Below are 21,141 nucleotides of genomic sequence, written 5' to 3' on the forward strand. Positions count from 1 at the left end.
ACTGCGTTCTTGCTTCCTCCGGACTCAAGGGCGGAACGCACGAGTCGTAAAGCGACGGCAGACCCGGAAGTTCGTCACAACTCTCTGCTAGGTGGCCCGATGGGTCTCCGAGGAGCCGAGACTCCGGAGGTGTGTTTACAATTACGTCACGGGCGCCTCCTGCGAGGCCCCGAGAGGGCGTTCCGAATTATTGAAACGTGGCTGCCCGGCAGTGGAGGTTGGGGGCGGGCAGCGGTGACCGCCCTTCTGTGTCCCCCCCCGTGTTTCGCGGACGCTTCGGCCCCTCTGTATCGCACCGTGACCGGGGCTCCGGTCTTCTCTAGCTAGTCGTGTGGCTCGAGTGTCACAGCTGGGGGCAGGTCGAGAGTCGGGGCAGAGGTTAAAGTTACCATCCCCTACCCCCGCCCCCTGTACCACCCCCGCCCCCCGCCTTTTAGTCTCGGTAACAGGCCCAGAGGGGGAGGTTATATTGCTAGTGTAGAGGGCGGCCGCCAGGATTCCAGCCACACTCCACGGTTCTCAAATTTTGTAGGGCAAAGATTTCTGGGGCGCCGAAGTGTAGGATGGAGACTGCGGGTCTCACCTCCACGGACGGGTTATTTAACTATGTCTAAGCTGGAGGCCGGGAATCAGCAGCTTAGCGATTGTGATTCTGAAGTGGCGACCGCTTTGCTACGAAGGGCAACCGTGCTGTCTTTTCAATGACTGTCGGGTCTCCGGAGTTTGTCCTGAAATCTTATTGGGGGATTTCAAAGCATTGAAAGAGGATCCGAGGACGTGCTTTTATTCAAACCTCACATCCTTTTCTACCTGGTCTGGGATTCCTCCCAGCGTGTCTCTTCTGTCAGAAAATGTATCTATTGTTAGATCTGATATCTGCTTGGCTCTGCTGCTACTTGCAAGCTGTGTAGGCTTCTCATCTCTGGGCTCAGTTTCCTCATCTGTAAGTTAGAGGTAATAAAATTATATTGGGTGCAATGAGAGTAAAAATACATTCGTGTGAGAACAGTAATTCCACTTACGTGAACTTGGGACAGGCTATTCGATCTCTCTCTGAAGCTGCTTACTCATCTGTGAACTGAAAATACTAACAGCTGTTGGGGCACGTGGGTGGCTCAGTTCGTTAAGCGTCCCACTCTAGTTTTTTTGCTCAGGTCAGGATCTCAACGGTTTGTGGGATGGAGCCCCCAGTCAGGCTCCTCGCCGAAAGCGGGGAGCCTACTTGTGATTCTCTCCATCTCTGTCTCTGCCCCTTTTCCCTCTCATGTGCACGCATGCTCTCTCTCTCTCTCTCTCAAAATAGTAAAAAATATTAATAGCCTTGTTTGTTTCTATCACTTTTCTCCCAATCTGCTCCTGTTCCAGTTTTGCTAATTTTTATTGATGGCACCCAGGTAATGGTGTTCAGCCAAAACCTTGTAGTCCTCATTGGTAATTCCTTTTCTGTTTCCCACCACATTCCCACACTTGGTCCTTTACCAAGTCCTCTTGATTCTGTTTTCAAAATCCACCATGAGTGCTATCACTTTGCCCCAATGTATCCAGGCTCATGCTCAGACTCCCAGCGTCCACTTCCTGCTCCTCTGGGCTCCTTCTCCACATGGTGCCCAGAGCAATCTACTCAGTCTTCTAGCAGCTTCCCATGTTTTTTTTTTTTTTTTTTTTAATTTTTTAATGTTTATTTATTTTTGAGGGAGAGAGAGAGAATGAGCAGGGCAGGGGCAGAGAGAGAGAGGGAGACACAGAATCTGAAGCAGGCTCCAGGCTCCGAGCTGTCAGCCCAGAGCCCGATGTGGGGCTCGAACCCACGAACTGTGAGATCATGACCTGAACCGAAGTCGGACACTCAACCAACTGAGCCACCCAGGCACCCCTTCCCATATGTGCTTAGGGTTGAAACATGAATGGGTTCCTGTGGCCTGTCTGGTCCCTGGTTACCTTCCAACTTTACATCCTGCCTTCTATACTGACTCGGCTGTGGGTACCATGATCTTTCTGTGCCTTAAGTACATCCACCTCTTATCTATCCCAGCAGGGCCTCTGCACTTTCTGTGCCTCCCGCCTGGAACAGTCTTTCCCGGATTTGCCTGTGGCTGGCTCATCATTCGCGTCTCCGTTTAGACTTATCTCTTCAAGGAGATCTTCTCTGACCACCGTTCCTAAAGAGGCTTCTTCTCCCTCCTCCCTCCTCACCCTCTTACTCTGCTTCCTTGTAGTTCTTATCATGCTCTGAAGTATTTTTTTGTTTCCTTGTTTGGGTTCTGTCTCTGCCTCTAGTGTATAAGCTCCGTAAGAGTAGAGGTTTTGTCTGTCTTACCTAGAGCAGTGCCAGTAAGACATATTGGTTGAATTGTTGAATGAATGGATAGGGGTTTTATGAGAATTGAATGAGAAAATAAATTCAGTAGATTATCCTGGGCACATAAGTAAGTACTCAGTGTCAGTGTAGGGAAGATCAATATTAATTGTAATATGTTCTCAAATGTGAAGGGTGGGGCACCTGGGTGGCTCAGTTGGTTAAGTGTCTGACTTTGGCTCAGGTCATGATCTCACGGTTTGTGAGCTCGAGCCCCGCGTCAGGCTCTGTGCTGACAACTCAGAGCCTGGAACCTGCTTTAGATTCTGTGTCTCCCTCTCTCTCTGCCCCTCCCCTGCTCATTCTCTCTGTCGCTCTGTCTCTCTGAAAAATAAACATCAAAACATTTTTAAATGTAAAGGGAGATGTATTTTTTTAAGTTTATTTATTTATTTATTTAGAGGGAGCACAAGCAAGGGAGGGGCAGAGAGAGAGAGAGAGAGAGAGAGAGAGGGAGAGGGAGAGGGAGAGATTGAGGCTCACAAGCAGACTCCATGCTGTCAGTGCAGAGCCTGATGCGGGATTCGAACCTGCAAACCGTGAGATCATGACCTGAGCCAAAATCAAGAGTGGGATGCTTAAGTCACTGAGCAATCCAGGCACCCCAAGGAGATGTATTTTTGCTCAATTGCTTAATTTCATTTCATTTCTTTTCTTTCTTCCCCTTTCTTTCTTTCACTTGGGTTCACAGGCCATCTACTGCAGTCTCTTCCTTGTGTCAGAGTTTAATCATCTTTCCCATATTTTGGCCTCAACATGTCCCCAGATGGAGGAGGGTTTGGAGAGTCCTGCCTCATTCATTCTGCACAGTGGGTCTCTGGCCTTGGGTGGCAGATCTTGCCTTCATTCCTTCTTTCAACGGACACCCTTGCTGCCTCTCTTTCTCTCCACCCCGCTGTCCACACGCAGCTGGAATGACCCTCCTTTACATTAAGTCGGAGCATGCCTGGCCTCCCCCTCCCCAGCTGTTTAGTAGCTTACCTCTAGCCCGAGGAGAAAATCCCACACTCTGTTCTGTGGGCTGCAAGTTTCTAATGCGTCTTCTCATTGGCAGCATTCTCTTTGTGCGTCATACCCAGGTTCATTACTGCCTGGAGACCTTTTTACCTGCGGTTCTTTGGGGCTTGGAATGCATCTCCCCTAGATCTTAATGCCCTTGTGTCTTCATCAGACAGACATTTCCTGATCGCCCCTCTGTGTTGCCTCACCCTGTCCTCATTGACTTGCTCAGTGGCCCCGTGCCTGGCACTATTCCAAGTATTTGCATTAACTCACTGAATTCTCACCACAGCCGTGTGAGGTCAAGCCTACTGTCCTTCCCGTTTTAGAAATCAAGATATCGAGGAATGCTCTAGGCTCAACAGTGCGTAGTGAAACTGGGGTTTCGAACTCAGGAGGCCGCCTGGCTCCTGCTTCCTTTGCTTCTGCTTTGGTGTTTTGCTGGATGACTAACATTTGCCTCGTTTATCTAGTTGTTTGGGTTTTTGTTGCTGTTTGTTTGCTTACTTACTGTCTCCTTTAGAATGTAAGCCTCATGACAGGTGGGATCTTACATGTCTCGTTCACTGTCGTATCCCAGCGCCTCGAATTACCACGTAGTTGGTGCTTGGAAAAGGTTGGGGGCACGAAGGACCTCTGCAGACGGGTCCTTCCCCTTACGTGTCTGCAGCACTTGGTGGAACCCTCCGTGGCTGTGCTTACAACATGTCTGGTCTGTTACCAGTGTCCCCCACCTCTGGTACTCCAGACCCCGCGTTCCTCTAACGTGGGGTCGCGTTATTTCTGAGGAGGCCTCATGGCCCAGCGCAGTGCCAGGTACACAGAGTGTACCCAGGAAATGTTTATTGTATTCACGGCCTCTGGATACTGCTTTTAGAGGCTGTAAAATAAAAACCTTAACATTCTTGCCGGAAAAAATGCAGGTTTGGGGGCAGATGCCCACTTCTCAAAAGATTTCACGGCGTCTTCACACTTTGAAGAGAAACAGACACTGTCTTTGGGCAATTGAGTGACTAATTTTTCATTATTACTAACAATGGCTAACATTAGCACCGCAGTTTATAAGTGACAAGGTCCGTAATTTCATTTGAAGATGAAATGTATATTCATGACTCACGACTGTGGTCTTTTAACACGAAATTTGCCGTTGGTAGAATGAAGAAGCTCAGAGAGGTTAAGTCACTAACACAGGTCACACAGCGAGTGGGAGACAAAGCTGGGATTTTATTTACTCATTCAACAGACATCTGTGGAGCACCCTCCACGTGCCTTGTATAGGCCAGGTGTGGAGGATGCGGCAGGGAGCAAAGTGACCGAGGGTCTTGCTTTCAAGGAGGGTGCCTTTTAAGCAGGGGAAGGTAGACGCTGGGCAGGTGTACGGAGAAGTGACAAGGAGGTGAAGACGCCGCACCAGGGATCTGTGTTAGAGAATGATCTGGGGTGCAGCTCTTACAAGGTGGGAGTTCGGGGAGGCCCCTCTGGGGAGGTGACATTTGAGCAGAGACTGGAGGATGAGAGGGAGCAGGCAGGGGAGAGGCAGGGGAACAGCTTTCTGGCAGAGAGAACAGGCCCTTGCTGTTCCCTTATGTGACCTTCCGAGGAGGAAGGACCCATTCTTGTGTGCTGGGGCGTCAAGGGACCCTCTTAGTCATTCATCTGCTACAGCCTTCACTCCAGACCAGGTGTCTCCTTGTCTGGCTGATTGCCGTTCTCTCTGCTTGGATGCACCCTGTGACGGGGAGCTCATTCCTCTGCCGATGCCACTTTACCCTCTATGGACTTCTGTGTGGTAGACATTTTCAGCTCCTTTGTCTATTTCTTGGTGTCACCTCAAGTGCCACTTGGTCCTCGTTTCCCCATTGTCAGCATTCTAACAAAACGGCCACTTCGGAATCGCTCTTCTCCTCTCCTCCGGGACCTCTCTGATTCCTGCTTGGTTTCCACCCTCCTTTTGGGGATTTCTTAACCTCCTTCTGTTCACACCCGCCCTTCACGCAAACACACTCTGTCTCCTCTAACCTCTCTGGCAGCCCCATCTTCTTGGAGCCAGGACGGATGAGCTGCTTCTCAGCTGCTGGCTGGGGCATCTTCTTTGAGTCGGCCAGCCCACATTCTTTCCAGGGTCTGGATTCTGGAAATTCTGGATTCTGCCATTCCTTCTTCCTCAGGGCCTCCCCTCAGGGCCTGCTTGGAAGGCATGTATGTTCTTTGCTGAGTTTTCAGCTGTGGGTCAAATGTCACTTCTTCGGGGGCATCTTTCTTCCTCTTCCTACCCTGTGCTTCCCCTTAACACTTGCGGCAATGATAATTAAGTGATTATATATGTACCTATTTGATCCACGTGTCTCTTCCATCACACGGAGCACCCCGAGAAGATGGAGAGAGGACTCGTATCCCCAGTTGCTAGAACAGGGCTTGACATGGGGTAGGTGCCCGTAAATGTTTGTTGACTAAGTCAGTGGGTAAGAGGGTCAAAATTGGTATGAGATCATTCATTCAATGGGTGTCACTGAGAGCCACCCCTTTGCAGCAAGATCCTGTGTATGTAACGATTGGTAGTGAGATTCTTGTCTCCTGGTCTGAGTCAGTGACTGCAAAACAATTTCTAGACTGGAGAAAGGGAAAGCTGTAGGTGACTGCCGGACCCTCCATACACCTCCCCCCATGTCATGTCTAGAAGTGAGAGGCGCCCTTGTTACTGTTTTCTGATCAGCCTTTTGTGCTGTCCTGCCCTGTCCCTTCCAGATAAAGCAAAGGTATTTTCTTTCTTTCTTTGTTTTCATTTGAAAGAGGAAAAGAGAGGGAGAGAGGCACAAGGAGAGAGAGAGAGAGAGAGAGAGAGAGAGAGAGAGAGAGAGAGAGAGAATCTTAAGCAGGCTCCATGCTCAGTGTGGAGACAGACATGGGACTCAATCGCATAATCCTGAGATCATGACCTGAGCTGGAATTGAGTCAGATGCCCAACTGACTGAGCCACCCAGGGGCCCCACAAAGGCATTTTCTAATAGGAACCTCTAATATCTTAAAGAGGAAAGTAGTATTTTTGACTGTTGACTGTATATGCCAGGCGCTGTGTTAGTGCTTTACGTAATTAATTAACATGAGTTTTTTTTAAGATTAAAAATTTTTTTAACATCCATTTATTTTTGAGAGGGAGAGAGACAGAGCGCAAGTGGGGGAGGGGCAGAGAGAGAGCCACAGAATCCAAAGCAGGCTCCAGGCTCCGAGGCAGCTGTCAGCACAGAGCCCGATGCAGGGCTCGAACCCACGAACTGTGAGATCATGCCCTGAGCCGAACGAAGTCGGACACTGAACCGACTGAGCCACGCAGGCACCCGTGATTAATTACATAATTAATCATCTCTTTGATTCTTTCCAAGAGTTCCACCCTCCCATCAATGTGGGTGGGGAGAAGCAGGCTCCGCCCAGTTGGATACTTGGTCCGAGGAGTAACAGCCACTGTTTGAGAGCAGTTTTGTGGCTTCAAAAGCTCCCATCCCTGGGGCGCCTGAGTGGCTCAGTCGGTTAAGCATCCGACTCTTGATTTCAGCTCAGGTCATGATCTCAACAGTTTGTGGGTTCAAATCCTGCATCGGGCTCTGCACTGACAGTGCAGAGCCTGCTGGGGATTCTTTTCCTCCCCTCTGTCTGCCTCCCTCCCACTCACACTGCCTCTGTCTCTCTCGAAAATAAATAAACATTAAAACAACAACCACCATCACCTCCCATCCCTTACGGGGTGGTGGGGAAGACCTTCCCTGAGGTTTGGGAGGTTCTCTTTCTCGCTCCCTCCCACTGTCTGTTGCCTCTGCGATCTCTAATTTACTCAGACCCTTCCTATCTTGAAGATCAGTGAGGGCTCCAGAAGTTCCCCACAGGAGGGGCTGCACAACAGGGATCTGGTCTGGAAGCTGTGTTTGTACCACAGAGGCCCCGTTTTCACTGAGGCACACTTACCGGGGAAGGCACTCTGGAGCTTGTGAAGGGGCTTCCCCCTAAGACATCTCTTTGGCAAAACTGCTGAGCACCCAGGCAGAATGAAATTGGAAGAAGAGGAAGGGACGAGTGAACAACCATTGATTTCTTGAATGCTGCTTCCGCGCGAGCATCTTGTGTGTTTTGATCATTCTGGACTGTGAGGGAAAGAGTTGTCGGGGATCCGTGGTGTGCTCCGGGATCTCGACTAGATATAGGGTGAGCGTATAATTTACCATCCATGTTGGGGCCCTCCGGGGAGACAAAGGGGCCACTATCGAAAATTGCACCAGACCAAAGTATAAATTGGGACTGCCCTATGCCAACTGGGAGGTCTGGTCACCCTCGGCAGGAGGGAAATCAGATGCCCTCTGTTCCAGTTATCTATTACTGGGTGACACCTCCCTCCAAAATTTGGCAGCTGAAAGCCACAGTAATCCTTTTGTTGTCTCTGTTGGCTTCTGTAGGCCAGGAATTTGGGAAGGGGTTGTCTAGTTCTAGCCTGGGGCCTCCCAGGCCGTATTAGTTAGGTGCAGGTGGAGCTGGAGTAGCTGGAGGCTAGCTAGAACCTTCTCTCTCTCTCTCTGTGTCTCTGTCTCCATTTAGCCTTAGAGCCTCGCTATATGGTGAGTCCACACAGAGAGTTGAGCTTTCTTACAACATGGCGGCCCCGGGGCAGTCAGACGACATACAAGGGGGCCGAAGATGTCCGGAACAGGTATTCTGACTACCAAGCTGGCAGCTGCATGGCCCTCTACAACCCGGTCTCAGAAGTCAGGCGGCCCTTCTGTTGGTTACCAGCGAGTCATAGGCGCGAGGTTCTAGAAGAGCGCGTGGAGTGAGAGACGTTGTTGTGACCGTCTGAGGAGCCTAAAATCTGCTACAGATGCACCTGGCCTTTTCTAAGAGTAACCAGTTGGTTGTCTGCAAAGGTGTGACTGAAGAGTTTAGGACAGAGCAAAAGCCAGAGTTTCGGAGGAAGTCTGGTCGGGAGGAGGCCTGGGCTGTGCTCGTGGTTTATCAAGGGAAATCTGCTCAGAGGAGTGAATGAACTTGTGGGAAGGGGAGAGTCACAGAGCCAGAGGCCTGGCGTTGTCCAGGGCATGGGTTCTTGGCCGCACTGGCCGGAGCAGCAGCCACCGCCCCCCGCCATGTCCCTGGGCAAGGCCGTCCCCTCAAGCCGCCTCTGCTGAGAAATGCTTCTTCTGAATAATCCCGTTACTTGTTCCCACTCCCTCCCACCAAGCAGCCCCGCAAGACCATGAACCCATATGGAGCTTTCGCTGCCGGGAAGCATAGGCTGGTCAGGCTAACATTTCTTGTGCTCTCCGTTAATAGATGGATCGTCTGGTGATGCGTCAGCCTCACAAGATTGGCTAAGGGGAGTCTGGCCCTGCCTGGCGTGCGGGTGTATCCCAGACTGTTCTGACGGATTCACCAAGGTCGGCTGGTGGTGATTTGTCCGTGGGGCCGGCGCTTTTTCCAGCGCGCATCTACCTGCACCTCCTCGTGTGCCTTCTGTGAACCACCACGGGGGTTATCACCCCACTTTCTAGATGAGAAGGCCGAGGTGCAGTGAGGAGGCACGTTTTGCCCGCGGTCAGGCTGCCGGTAAAGGTGCAGTTGGAACAGCGGTCCAGGTGTGCGTGCAAACCGCAAACCTCTTCATGAAGGTCGGGGCACGCACCTGATGGCAAACCCGTCGGACGGTGTGCTGGGAGGAAGGGAAGCCTTGAGTCACCAGCTCACGCCAGCCTCCTAAGAGCCCTGTGGCCCCAACAAATTCGTAAAAATAGAAAACCTGGAGGGATTAAAGCCCCAAAGGACGCTTCAAGTCCCCCGCGGGAGAGGGAGGCTTGCCGTATGTTCTGATGGTCTGCATTCAAATTTATTTTTTTTTTATCTCAGCTGGATGTACACTCACCCATCACAGGATCAGCTCTCAGAATAGAGAGGTACCTGTTGAATCATCCACCCCACTTCCTGCCTCGTGCGGGCATCTCTCCAAGTGCTGAGCCATCCGCTTCTCTGCTGGGGCCTGAGATATATCAGGATTTGCAGCCCTGGTGACAGGAGACAAAATAGACTCCCATTTCCTTTGGAACCATTTAGCTAGTTGAGAGAGTGCTTGATTGTTTCAATGGGATGAGCAATGAGCAATAACCAGGTCTCTCCCTGGCTCCTTCTCTCTGCCCTGTGCTTGCTCTTCTTCCGGAAGCTGGGAGGTGGTGGGGACAAAGGCACACACTGGTTTTGGCTCAGTCTGGCTCTTGAGCTAATAGGTGCCCCTCCCGGGACCTCAGGCCCACTTTCTGCAACACAGACGTCGTGCTCTTTCCTTCTGCCCGCTTTGGCTCCCGCTGGCCTTAGGACTAGAAACTGTGCCTGGTGGGTGCCTGGAGAGACTTGTTGGGGCTAAGTGACTGCAGGTGATATTTAAGGAGGTCTCATGGGAGATACGGTTTCAAGGCAATGAAAACAGACATCCGTGGGGACAGACTGTCTGAATTTGAATCCAGGTCACCGCTAGCTTCATGGCCTTGGGCAAGTCAGGCAACTGAGTCTCGGCTTCCTTGTCTGTTAAATGGGTGGAATCAGAGGAAGTAGGTAGTGAGAATTAAGTCAGATAATACGTACAGTGCTTGAAAGAGTGCCTTAATCCAGGCCAGCTGAATTAGCATGGTCACCAGAAGCCTGTGGGGCTTTGACTGGAGCGATCGATGGCCACTTGTGGGGACCCCGGCCCTGAGTTGGCCACTCAGAGTTCAGAGAGAGAGCCAGTCATGAGCTCAAGTAGCTCAAAGTCTAGTGGGAAAGCAGATGTGGCTGATGCAGGGGTGCAATACCTATCAAGTGCTTAATGAAATATGTTTTGAGTAGACTTTTAAAAAGCAGATTTCACATGGAAATCCAGATTTGTGGCTTCTCTTATGATCTAGCAACACTGGGTTGGCTTTCCTGCACGGTGATAAGAAGCCGGAGCAGAATAAGTGTTGTAGCCTAGGCCAGGGTTTCTCTACTTTGCCCCAGTCCCCACTCTTCCCTCCTGCATCCTGTCTGCCCATATTCATGTTTAAGTGTGCTTGCTGCCTGGCCCTTTGGGAATTTTCAGACAGATTACGATGCAATGCTGTGAATGCACTGGGAGCACGATGAGAGATAATAACTCATCCGTGGGCAGTCGGGAAGAGCTTCCCAAAGGAGCCGAAGTCCCAGTTGCCTCTCTGTAATACCCGCCAATGCTGCAGAACATCCTTGTCTTTATGGCTCAAGGATGTGAATAGAGGACACAAAGTCCTCCGAGCTGGCGGGATCTCTTCCATAAAGCAACCAAGGCTCAGTGGCTTGTGTGGTCATACAGCCAGTTCGTGGCACATCCAGGCTGTCAATCAGAAGCAGCCGTGGGCCTCGGGGGTCTGCAATTTGTACTCTGGAATCTTGATTCCCTCTCTGCCACCCTCCTGCAGCGTGGCCATGGGTAACTCATTTCATCTTCAACCTCGGTTTCTTCATCTGTAGGGTAGGGCTGGGGATTCTGACCTCAAGGGAGTGCTCTGGGGCCAGATAGTGAGAAAACGGGTAGGGGACACTCATAAGCTCCGAAGCACTCTAGGCCTGTGAGAGGCATCACGATGGTGGAGAAATAGCCACCTTCTTCGAACAGATTTGGCACATCTTTTCGATGTTACGGGGACCTTGTCCCCCACCTGCTTTTGCCATTGTCTCTCCTTTGCATGTAGGAGTGTGCACAGCCTTCTTCTAGGCGTGGACCCAGAAAGGGAACGTTTTGGGATTCTCTGGCCTTGGGTGTGAACAGGACTCCAGGCGCAGAGCCCAGGGGCTCCCCTCTTTCATGAGGCTCCCACATCAAAAGGAGATGCTGAGATAGAGAAGGAAGCCGACCTCCCTGGGCAAAAGAGGAGAAATGTCGGTAGTTACTTTGTTTCCTTTAAGGCACCTGCCGCTGCGCATCAGGGGCTACGTTCAAATCCCCGTTTAGTGCCTGGAACTATTGAGACAACATGGCATTGTGGTCGACTACTGGATTTGGGAATCCCGCTGTCCTGAGTGCAAATATTGACGACTCCTTATTAGCTGAGTGTGCCTTTAAACTTTAAACTTCTCTAAACCTCAATGTCTTCATCTGCAAAATGGGCTTCTTAAAAGTACCTGGTTTTTTTAGGGCTTTGTAGGAGTTAAATGACATTATGTGGTGAAGGGTTTAGCATATAGTGAACGGCTTAATAAATGCCAGATATGAATTGCTGTTATTGGAAATGGTAATAAACGTACATCATGTTTGTACAGCGTTTTACCGTTTAGGAACTGGTCGTGTTTTCCTTGGCCCATTTGACATTCCCAACAACTCTTTGAGGTGGTCAGGGCAGGGATTATGACCTCGTTGCACAGGTGAGAAAACCGGAGCCCAGGGAGGGCAGAAGTCTGCTCAAGGTCACACAGCTTGTGAGTGGTAGAGCCAAGCTCAAGTCTCCTTGGATGAAGGATGCGCAGTGTCATTCGCAGGGCCAGGCCAGACCACCTGCACGTGCCGTCGGGCTGCTCCTCGGGCACTCTGGTTCTTCCAAAGACCCGTTTATAGAGAAATAATCCCGTGGGTTTACCTATTGAAACCCTTGTCATACCTATTTATACGCTGAGCCTGTACCAGCTCCGGGGGCGAAGAAACTTGTCCTTGTGCCCTGGTGTCAGACTGGCTTTCTTGGCATCTGTCCCCAAATGACCTCCGCGGGGGTTTCCAGCTGCCCCCTCGCACCCTGATCCGTTTACCAGAATAGCTGCGTGTTCTGAGTTCTGGCCACAGGATGGCGCTGCTCCCCAAGGCATGAAATGTCCAGCCCCTCACCAGGACTGCATTTCCAGGTATGAAACCTCTAAACAGCTCCTATGTGCAAGTCACTACGGTTGCTGAGGAGAGGGCTTCGCTTATCCATTATTGTTATATAAACGACGGCGGCAAAACCAATAACACCCGTATGGGTTGTCACAGTTTCTTGAGCAGTTTACAGAGATCACCCGGTTCCATTTGCTAAATAATCCTGGTACGTGAGATGAGGCGAGTCTTTCTACCCACGTCTGAGGAGGAAATTGAAGCTCAGCGAGGTGACAGGGCTTGTGTAAAGGCCCCGAGCAGAGTGGCCGGCGGCAGATTGAATGGGGGAGACCATGCCTCTGCCTCCTCCGTGCCCGTACTTGTCGGTGAGGACAGGGGCTATCTTAGTTGCCTTTCTGCCCCCATTCCTTCCTGTCCCTCTCGCTGAGGGCTTCAGCTGACGTCTGTGGCGGGCAGGGGAGAGGCAGGCGGGCTCCCTCAGGCCACTCAGCCTCTAGAAGCCGCAGTGCCGAATAGCTCACCAGCGCTCTCCAGAGGCACTCAGGCTGAGAGGTGCAGCGTCTGGGTTGGAGCCTGTGAAGAGACTTCAAAGAGAGGCCTCTGCTTTCACTCCGAGGCCCGGGCAGGGTGTGAGTGACTCACCGTGATTTAGCCCCTGAAGGCTGCCGGGTGACCAAGTGGCCAGGAATGATTCATATTCGTTCACTCATGTATTCGTTCAACAAACGCTTCCTACGTGCCCGCCGTGTGCTAAGTACTAGGGACGCAGAGACCAAAAGCACAGCCCGTGTCCTCCTGGGACTTTCAGAGCAGCGGGGGAGACAGAGGGCAGAGAGCGAACAATACAATACAGTTTGGCAGGCATTTCTCGGAGGTCTAAGTGTCATGGGGTTGAGTGAGTCTACCAAGGGCAGGGGAGCAGGCCACACAGAGGAGGAAGCCTTTGGCGGGATCTTGAAGGATGAGACAAGTTTGCAGATGACCAGGCAAAAGGAGCCTGGAGGTGGGGGGGGGGGGCGGGGGGAGAGTCGGGGGCGATGTGCAAGAGCTGTCAAAAGTCATCGGGCACTTGATGGGACAGGGGGGCAGCCAGAAAGATGGGGGGCAGCCAGAGACGGGCCTTGAAAACCATCGTGGGGACAGTGAATTTGTGTGTCATAGATGGAGGAAAACACATCAAGACTTTGAGTGATCACTCCAGGAGCTGCGCCAGGCTTGAGATCCAGAGTTGAACACTGTGGTTCTTGCCATCAGAGTTCAGAATTTCAAGGAGAACATGGCCAAAGAGAAGACCCTCGGTCACATTTGTTGAGCGCTGACCCTTTGCCAAGCATCGTGCCAACTGCTTCCTGAGCATTGGCTTGTTACCTACTTTGCAAGGCAGGTACTATTATCATCCCCACTTTTTAGCTGAAAAGCCTAAGACTTGAGGTGCTTAAGTAAGTTGTCCAAGGTCATAGAACTAGTGATAGTAAGAGTCAGGACGTGTCTTTTTTTGCTTTTTGTTTTGTTTTTTAAAGTTTATGTCGAGGGAGAGGGAGGCAGTGCAAGTGGGGAGAAGGGCAGAGAGAGAGGGGGAGAGAGAATTCTAAGCAGGCTCTTTGCTGTCAGTGCAGAGCCCGATGTGGGTCTTGAACCCATGAAACTGTGAGATCACCACCTGAGCCGAAACCAAGAGTCAGACACTTAACCGACTAAGCCACCCAGGCGCCCCGTCTTTTTTACTTCTTAATGCTCACCTTTGCTAAAACTAATTCATTAATCTTATGTAGATTTTTTTATGCATGTGGTACAAAATTCAGAAGGTGCCCAGTGAAGGCGCTTGTGGTCACATCCCTGCTTCCAGCCCTCCCTCCCCAGAAGTGAACACTCTTACTGGTTTCTGGTGTTTTCTTCTAGAGAGGTTCTATCCAGACCCAAGCCCAAAAGGTAAGAAAAGACAAGTGCGTGGCTAATCACAAGCATGGGCTTTGGGAACAGCCTGCAGGGAATTGAGTCCTGACTCTTTTGGGTGATCTTGAAGAGTGTTACCACTAAATTGTGGTTTGAGCAAGGGTCAGGAGGTCTTGGAGGGAGCGGGGGACATGCCAGAGGGCTGGACTTGGTGGGGGAGGACGCGGTGACAGGATGGAGATGAGAGAATGAGGACCAGTGGGGCCTGGAGAGAGACTTGGGTGGGGGCCAGGCTGTGGGGGGGGGGGGGCGCCACGACACGTAGGTGTTTGGCAGGACTGGAGGTGCGCTGAGAGGGAGACAGGTGGCCCGTGGGTCTGGGACAGTCCCTGTCTGAGGTCTCATGCTGACGCCTGAAGGAGTTCCAGCTCATCTGGTGCACCCCGGAGCTGGGCCTCGGTCCCTGGGCTGACAGCAAGGCCATGGACTCAGGAGTCCGGGAGGTCTGGCCTGAGTGGCCAGCAGGGAATTCTGGGCAAGCCACTTCCCTCCCGAAGCTTCAGTGCCAGTGAGCGCTTCCCAGAGGTTCATCTCCCCGTTGTTCCTCACCGTGGAAGTAAAGGCAGGGTCCGTGGCGGGGATGCGGGGTGGGGGGGGGGAGCAGAAGTGCCCTGGCTGGAATGGGCTGGGGGCACAGGATCCTTCTCCAGAGGTTTCCAGGCTGCATCTGAACAAGCATTCACAGTGTGCAGAGTTCTCCCAGGCAGGTGGGAGCCTATACGTAGATACAGTCTTACATGTTCGATCTAATATGTGTATAATGCGTGTAATAACATGTAGTACATACATTATTTTGTTTGACTGTCCCCTGCTTCTGTTTTGAAACCAGTTTTCAAAATAACAAGCAGGTTCTCTGGTGTCCTCCCTTTTTCAGTGCTGAGATGGTCTCATCTCCGGCCCTGGGAGCCCCTTCAAGTCGACCACTGAGCCTTGTGACCCAGCCTGAGTAGTCTTTGATAACTTCCTGGCTTTCTGGAAGAACAAAATGTTCCAGATTCATCTTGTACTTTCCCTTCCCAAGTCCTGGAACCTGCCATTTTTCCGAGGAGCCCTGGCCCTGGTTCCCTTCCATGAGAAATGCCATTTGGAGGCCCCAGTCTGGGCTGGGGGGATGTGGGAAGCAGCAAGCTCGGGGCCAGGAGCCTACAGTCTGGCAGCTCCCTCCTCCTCCCCTGGGGATGGGGGATTAGAGGTCCAGTTACGTCTTTCCAGACTCATCCGAGGCTGAGAACAAGACATGGGAAATATTCATGCTGGGCACCCCTGGGCTGCGATGGCATGGTGGGAGCCCACGGACCTGGATTCCACCGCAGCTCGGCTGCTGTGTGTCGGAGTGACTCTGGGCAAGTGACTTAACCTCTCTGAGCTACGGCATCCTCATCTGTCAGATGGGGACAGTAGCACTCACCTCATGTCAGCTTGAGGATGATGTGAGACATCGCATTTAGGTTTCCGACATACGTCGCCTAGAGCAGGTACTCAGTGAATGTGAATTCCCTTCTTATCCCTCCTCGGCCACGTAACTTCAGCATCCCAGGAGGTGAGAACTGGGTTACTGGATGATTTGGGAAAGGGACAAGGGAAGAGGAAGAAATTGGGAAATAGAAGTTTGTGGACAAATAAATGGGAGGGGAGGTTCATTCAAAACAAGGAAGGTGATTTTAGTGGTCAGATCTGTCCAACAAAGGAAGGTTCTGTCTGCTTGGGGAAGGTGGGGAGCCTCCTGTTGCCGGAGGTATACAAGTAGAGGGAGAGGGACCATCGCCAGAGAAGCGTTCTTTTGAGGACTCTTGCATTGGCCGGGAGGTTGGTCCATTCACTCGGCACACTTTTGGAGTCCTACCGGTCCTCGCCCTGCCCTGTGATGGGACAGGGGATGCCAAGGTGAACGGGATACCATTCCTAGCCCAAGGAACTCCCAGTCCAGGGAATGAACTGATCTCCAAGGTCCCTCCTACTCTGCGGTTCTGGGCTTTAAAGTGTCCAAGCCTTGGAGGGAGTTGGCTGAGGATTTTCAGTGTGCGCCTTTTGGTATTGATCCACTGGAGCCGGAGCTGGCAGAAGAGGACTCCGCAGTGTTATTAGTGCGGGAGGACACGCTGTAATCTGTCAGTGTCACCCTGGTCGCAGCTGGTGGGGGAGCCATCCCGCTGTTAACTCCTCCCTCCCCAGCAGCCACTGAGCGCACAACTTGTATAGCATCCCCCACCCCCGCCCAGCACCCTTTAGGAGGGAGAATTTATCTATCCCTTTAGGAGGGAGAATTTCTTTTTCTATTTCTCCTGGTATGAGCCCTCTGCCCCCACCAAGGACATTCCTCTGTACCTTTAGTTACCAGATTTCCCTACCAGGAGCCCGTGGGAAGAATCCTTCTCTTTCATGGCCAGCTTTGAGTCTTACCTCCGTGAGCCCTTTGCCAGTCTCTCAGGCAGAGCAATAGACTCTTAAAGGACTGTCCTTGGGGAAAAAGTTTAGCCTGGTTTTCCAGCTAAGACAAGGAGAGAGACAGAGCATGGGAAGGAGGTGTGAGGTGAGCAAATGGGTCAGGGATTTGGTTCTATGGTAAGTGCTCCTTTTCAGCTGTGAGCACTCTAGCAGACTGAGTGGGTATGTACTGGGGGCTGGAGATGAAGTGAAGCGGGCCAAGAGACCACTGTAGAGAAGTGGATTAGAACGGGGTTAGAATCGAGGTGCCAATAGACTGCCCGGCTTACTCTCCCAGCTCCACCATATTCCTGCTGTGTGACTTTGGGCATTGATCTTAATCTCTCTGATCCTCATTTCCTCTTTTGTAAAATGGGGCTAATAAATAGGACTTACCTCACAACGTTGCTGTTAGCATTAGAATGTAAAGTGTCTACATTAATGCCTGGCGCGGAGAGGGGGGCTGGATAGATTTCAGTCGTGATTATTATTACTCTTCATTGAGCACCACCTACATCCAGGCACGACACTGGGAGCTTTCACGTTCAAGGTCTCCTTGGAGCATTCCAGCTGCTAATCCGTGTAGGGATTATTAAACCCATTTTGCAGATGAAGAAACGAAGGCTCTGTGAGGCTATCTCTTGCTTGCATCACACAGCTGGTAAAGGGTAGGGCTGGGCTTCAAACACAGGCCTTTCTAACTCTCCTGTCCGTGCTCTCCCACCTGCCCTTTTCTGCTGCCCTCTAGGGACGTCTGCCCTGAGAGGCAAGGATGCTGAGACTTCCATGTCGGCTCTGGCTGGGGTGCTCTTTCGGCTTTCTCTACTTTTATTTTTTATTTTTTTATTTTTTTTAACGTTTATTTCATTTTTGAGAGAGAGAGAGAGAGAGAGAGAGAGAGAGAGAGAGAGAGAGAGAGAATGAGCAGGGGAGGGGCAGAGAGAGAGGGAGACACAGAATCCAAAGCAGGCTCCAGGCTCTGAGCTCTGAGCTGTCAGCACAGAGCCCGATGCGGGGCTTGGACCCACGAGCTGTGAGATCATGACCTGAGCCAAAGTCAGACACTTAACCAATTAAGCCACCCAGGCGCCCCAACTACTTGTATTTTTTTAAATATATATTCTTTTAATCGTAATTTTGTTTATTTTAGAGGGAAAGAGAGTTCGTGAGCAGGGAGAAGCGCAAGGGTCGGCCGGGGGGGGGGGGGAGAGAGAGAGAGAGAGAGAGAGAGAGAGAGAGAGAGAGAGAGAGAATCTTAAGCAGAATCCACACTCAGCAAGGAGCCTGACATGGGGCTCTATCCCATGACCCTGGGATCATGGCCTGAGCCGAAATCAAGAGTCAACCGACTGAGCCACCCAGGCTCCCCTGGAGTTCTCTACTTGTAGCCTCGAGTTGTTAATTATTATTTCATGCGTGTTTTCTCTCTTCTTCAGAGAGCGTGAGATCGAGAAACATTTTTTCCTCTCTCTAGCAACTGAAATGTTGACTTGGACCATGGAAGCTACAGAATTGATGGTGTTTCCCTTCTTGCCTTGCTTGCCAGGAAGCTTGTACTTTTTGTCATACTGCTTCTTTCTCCCTTCCAGGGTTTCCATTTTCTACCTTTAATATTGTCTTTACTTATGGGTTTTTTACTAAAAGCTGTTCCACTCACAGAAGGAGCTGTGTAAATAGAGCCTAACCGAATGGAAAAGGGCAGATTGCAAATCCCAAGTACATAATTCAAGTAAAACTATGAGCTTTAGGAAAGGGACGTACCTTCTTTTTTTTTTAAATTTATTTTTCATTAAAAAATGTTTAAAATTCACATCCAAGTTAGTTAGCATATAGTGCAATAATGACTTCAGGAATGGATTCCGGTGATTCATCCCCTACATATAACACCCAGTGCTCCTCCCAACAAGTGTCCTCCTTAATGTCCCTTGCCCATTTAGCCCATCCTCCCACCCACAACCACTCCAGCAGCCCTCAGTGCGTTCTCTATATCTAAGAGTCTCTTTTGTCCCTCTCCCTGTTTTTATAGTATTTTTGCTTCCCTTCCCTTATAAACATAAGGGAACATTTGTATCTTAAATTCCACATATAAGCGAAGTCCTATGATATTTGTCTTTCTCTGAGTAACTAATTTTGCTTAGCATAATACCCACTAGTTCTATCCATGTTGTTGTAAATGCAAGATTTCCTTCTTTTTGATCGCCGAGTAATACTCCATTGTATCTATGTACCACATCTTCTTTATCCATTCATCCATCGATGGACATTCGGGCCCTTTCCATACTTGGGCTATTGTTGGTAGTGCTGCTGTAAACATTGGGGTGCATGTGTCCCTTTGAAGCAGCACCCCTGTATCCCTTGGACAAATGCCTAGTAGTGCAATTGCTGGGTCGCAGGGTAGTTCTATTTTTAGTTTTTTGAGTCACCTCCATACTGTTTTCCAGAGTGGCTGCACCAGCTTGCATTCCCACCAGCAGTGCAGAAGGGTTCCTCTTTCTTCGCATCCTCACCAGCATCTGTCATTGCCTGACCTGTTCATTTTAGCCATTCTGACGGGACATACCTTACTTCTATTCGCCCTGGCTCTGGCATGGTAAATTTTGCACAGAAAGCTCAGTGGTGATTCTCCCTGGCATGTGTGGGTCAGCAGCTCTCCTTGCACTAGAATAAAATCCAAAGTCCTGCCCCCCGGGGACTGACCCCTGCCCACCTCTTCCCACTCATCTCCTGTCACTTGTCCCTTGTTTATCAGAGATAACCATCTGGGTCATCTTTTAGGTCTACTCACCCGCCAAATTCTTTTCTGTGAATTTCTGTGAAAGGAGCTTTGCACATTCTGTTCCCTCTGCTTGGGACGTTCCCTCTTCTCCCATCCCCTGTGTTTGCCGGGCTCACCCTCCTTATGCTGCAAATTTCAGCTGAAAGTATCAGTGAGAGGCCTTCACTGACCTCTCTATTTAAAGGGGTTGCGGTTTCTGAAACCACAATTACACTATATGTTAACTAACTTGGATTTAAGTAAAATTAAAAAAAAATGAAAGCACTGCTTTCAAAATTAAAAAAAAAGGGGGGGGGAGTGGTTTGCAGTATCTAACCTTCAAAGATGGTGCCTAATGTTTCTTCACCTCTCAGCTGCATTCTACTAATCCCATCAGGAGGAGGAGTCAGTTTCTCCTCCCCCTGGAACTAACCTTGGGGATTTGCTTTTTGTTTTGTTAAAAATTTTTTTAAACATGTTTGTTCATTTTTGAGAGATGGAGAGAGACAGAGCATGAGTGGGGGAGGGGCAGAGAGAGAGGGAGACCCAGAATCCAAAGCAGCTCCAGGCTCTGAGCTGCCAGCACGGAGCCCCACGTGGGGCTTGAACTCATGATCTGCAGATCATGACCTGAGTTGAAGTCTGACACTGAATCGACTGAGCCACCCAGGTGGCCCCGCTCTGATCACCAGAATATAGCAGAGGGACCTGCTGAGGCTTCTGAGTCTAGGCCCTCAGATGGGGAGCAGCTTCCAGTTTCTGCCACCTGGAATCCAGCTGCCATGCTGGGAGAGGCCCAAGACACCTGGAGGGGCCGCAGGGGGCAGAGATGAGGGGTTCGGGTCGACAGCTTCCCTGAGCTCCGAGCCAACAGTCAGCATCCACAACAGCATTGTGCGTGAGCCCGTTTGTTCGTCCCAGCCCAATCAAGCCCTCAGATGATTGCATCCCCAGCCGTCATCCTGTGGAGCAGAACAACCACCCAGCTGAGCCCTCCGAATTTTGAGGGATAATAAAATAGTTATTATTTTAAGCCACTAAGTTTTAGATGACTGAAGGAGAGGTCAACTCCTGTTTTGTTTTGTTTTGTTTTTTATATCCTTGCCCCACCTGGGTGGCTCAGTTGGCTGAGCATCTAACACTTGATTTCAGCTCAGGTCATGATCTTAGGGTCATGGGATCGGGCCTCCGTCGGACTCTGCACTGGCAGCACGGAGCCTGCTTGGGATTCTCTCTCTCTTTCTCTCTCTCCCCCCACTCTCTGCTTGTTTCCTGCTCACACATGCATGCGTGCACACACACTCTCTCTAAAAAATAGATAAATAAACTTGGAAAAAAGAAATCATTGCCCCAATGCATTTACTTCATAGCCCTCATGAAAATTTGTGATTATGTAATTATTTGATTCTTAACTTGCTAATTTTCCTGCTTCCCCTCTGGAACAGGAGTTACAGGAGGTTGGGACCGTGTCTCTCTTGATTACCACCATCTCCAGCATCGAGCACAGAACAGCATGTAATGGGAGCTGAATGAATGAATGACTGGAAAGCATCAGGATGGTCCTCTAATGCCTCTGGGAATCAGGCTGGGGCATCACCAGGAAGGAGGTGGGTATGACTCAAGCCTTAGCTCTGGAGGGCTTTCGCAACTCAGAACTGCGAAGCCTTTCCTGACACGACCCTGGCACCCCAGACCCCCTGGTCCCTGCCAGCGAGAACTGCCCCTCCCTCCTCCTTGCTCTTCTGTGCCCTGTGGGGCCGTCCATTAAGGCACCTGCGACTCTGTGTGCTTTTGTGTGAGTAGATGATGCAGACAGGACAGAGTAGT

The 21,141-nt window shown here is 50.7% G+C and overlaps 1 long non-coding RNA gene across 3 annotated transcripts in view; it reads left to right on the forward strand.

Moving 5' to 3' along the window:
• Positions 1–49: 49 nt before the first annotated feature.
• Positions 50–21,141, forward strand: part of LOC125169887 (uncharacterized) — a 109,095-nt gene continuing 88,003 nt past the window's right edge. For all 3 annotated transcript variants that reach the window (XR_007153828.1, XR_007153829.1, XR_007153826.1), the window contains exons 1-2: positions 50–129; positions 20,760–20,921. This is a non-coding gene — a long non-coding RNA (uncharacterized LOC125169887). The remainder of the gene's footprint in view (positions 130–20,759; positions 20,922–21,141) is intronic.

This window comes from Prionailurus viverrinus, chromosome B4 (assembly GCF_022837055.1).
Source record: "Prionailurus viverrinus isolate Anna chromosome B4, UM_Priviv_1.0, whole genome shotgun sequence".
Lineage (NCBI taxonomy): Eukaryota > Metazoa > Chordata > Mammalia > Carnivora > Felidae > Prionailurus > Prionailurus viverrinus.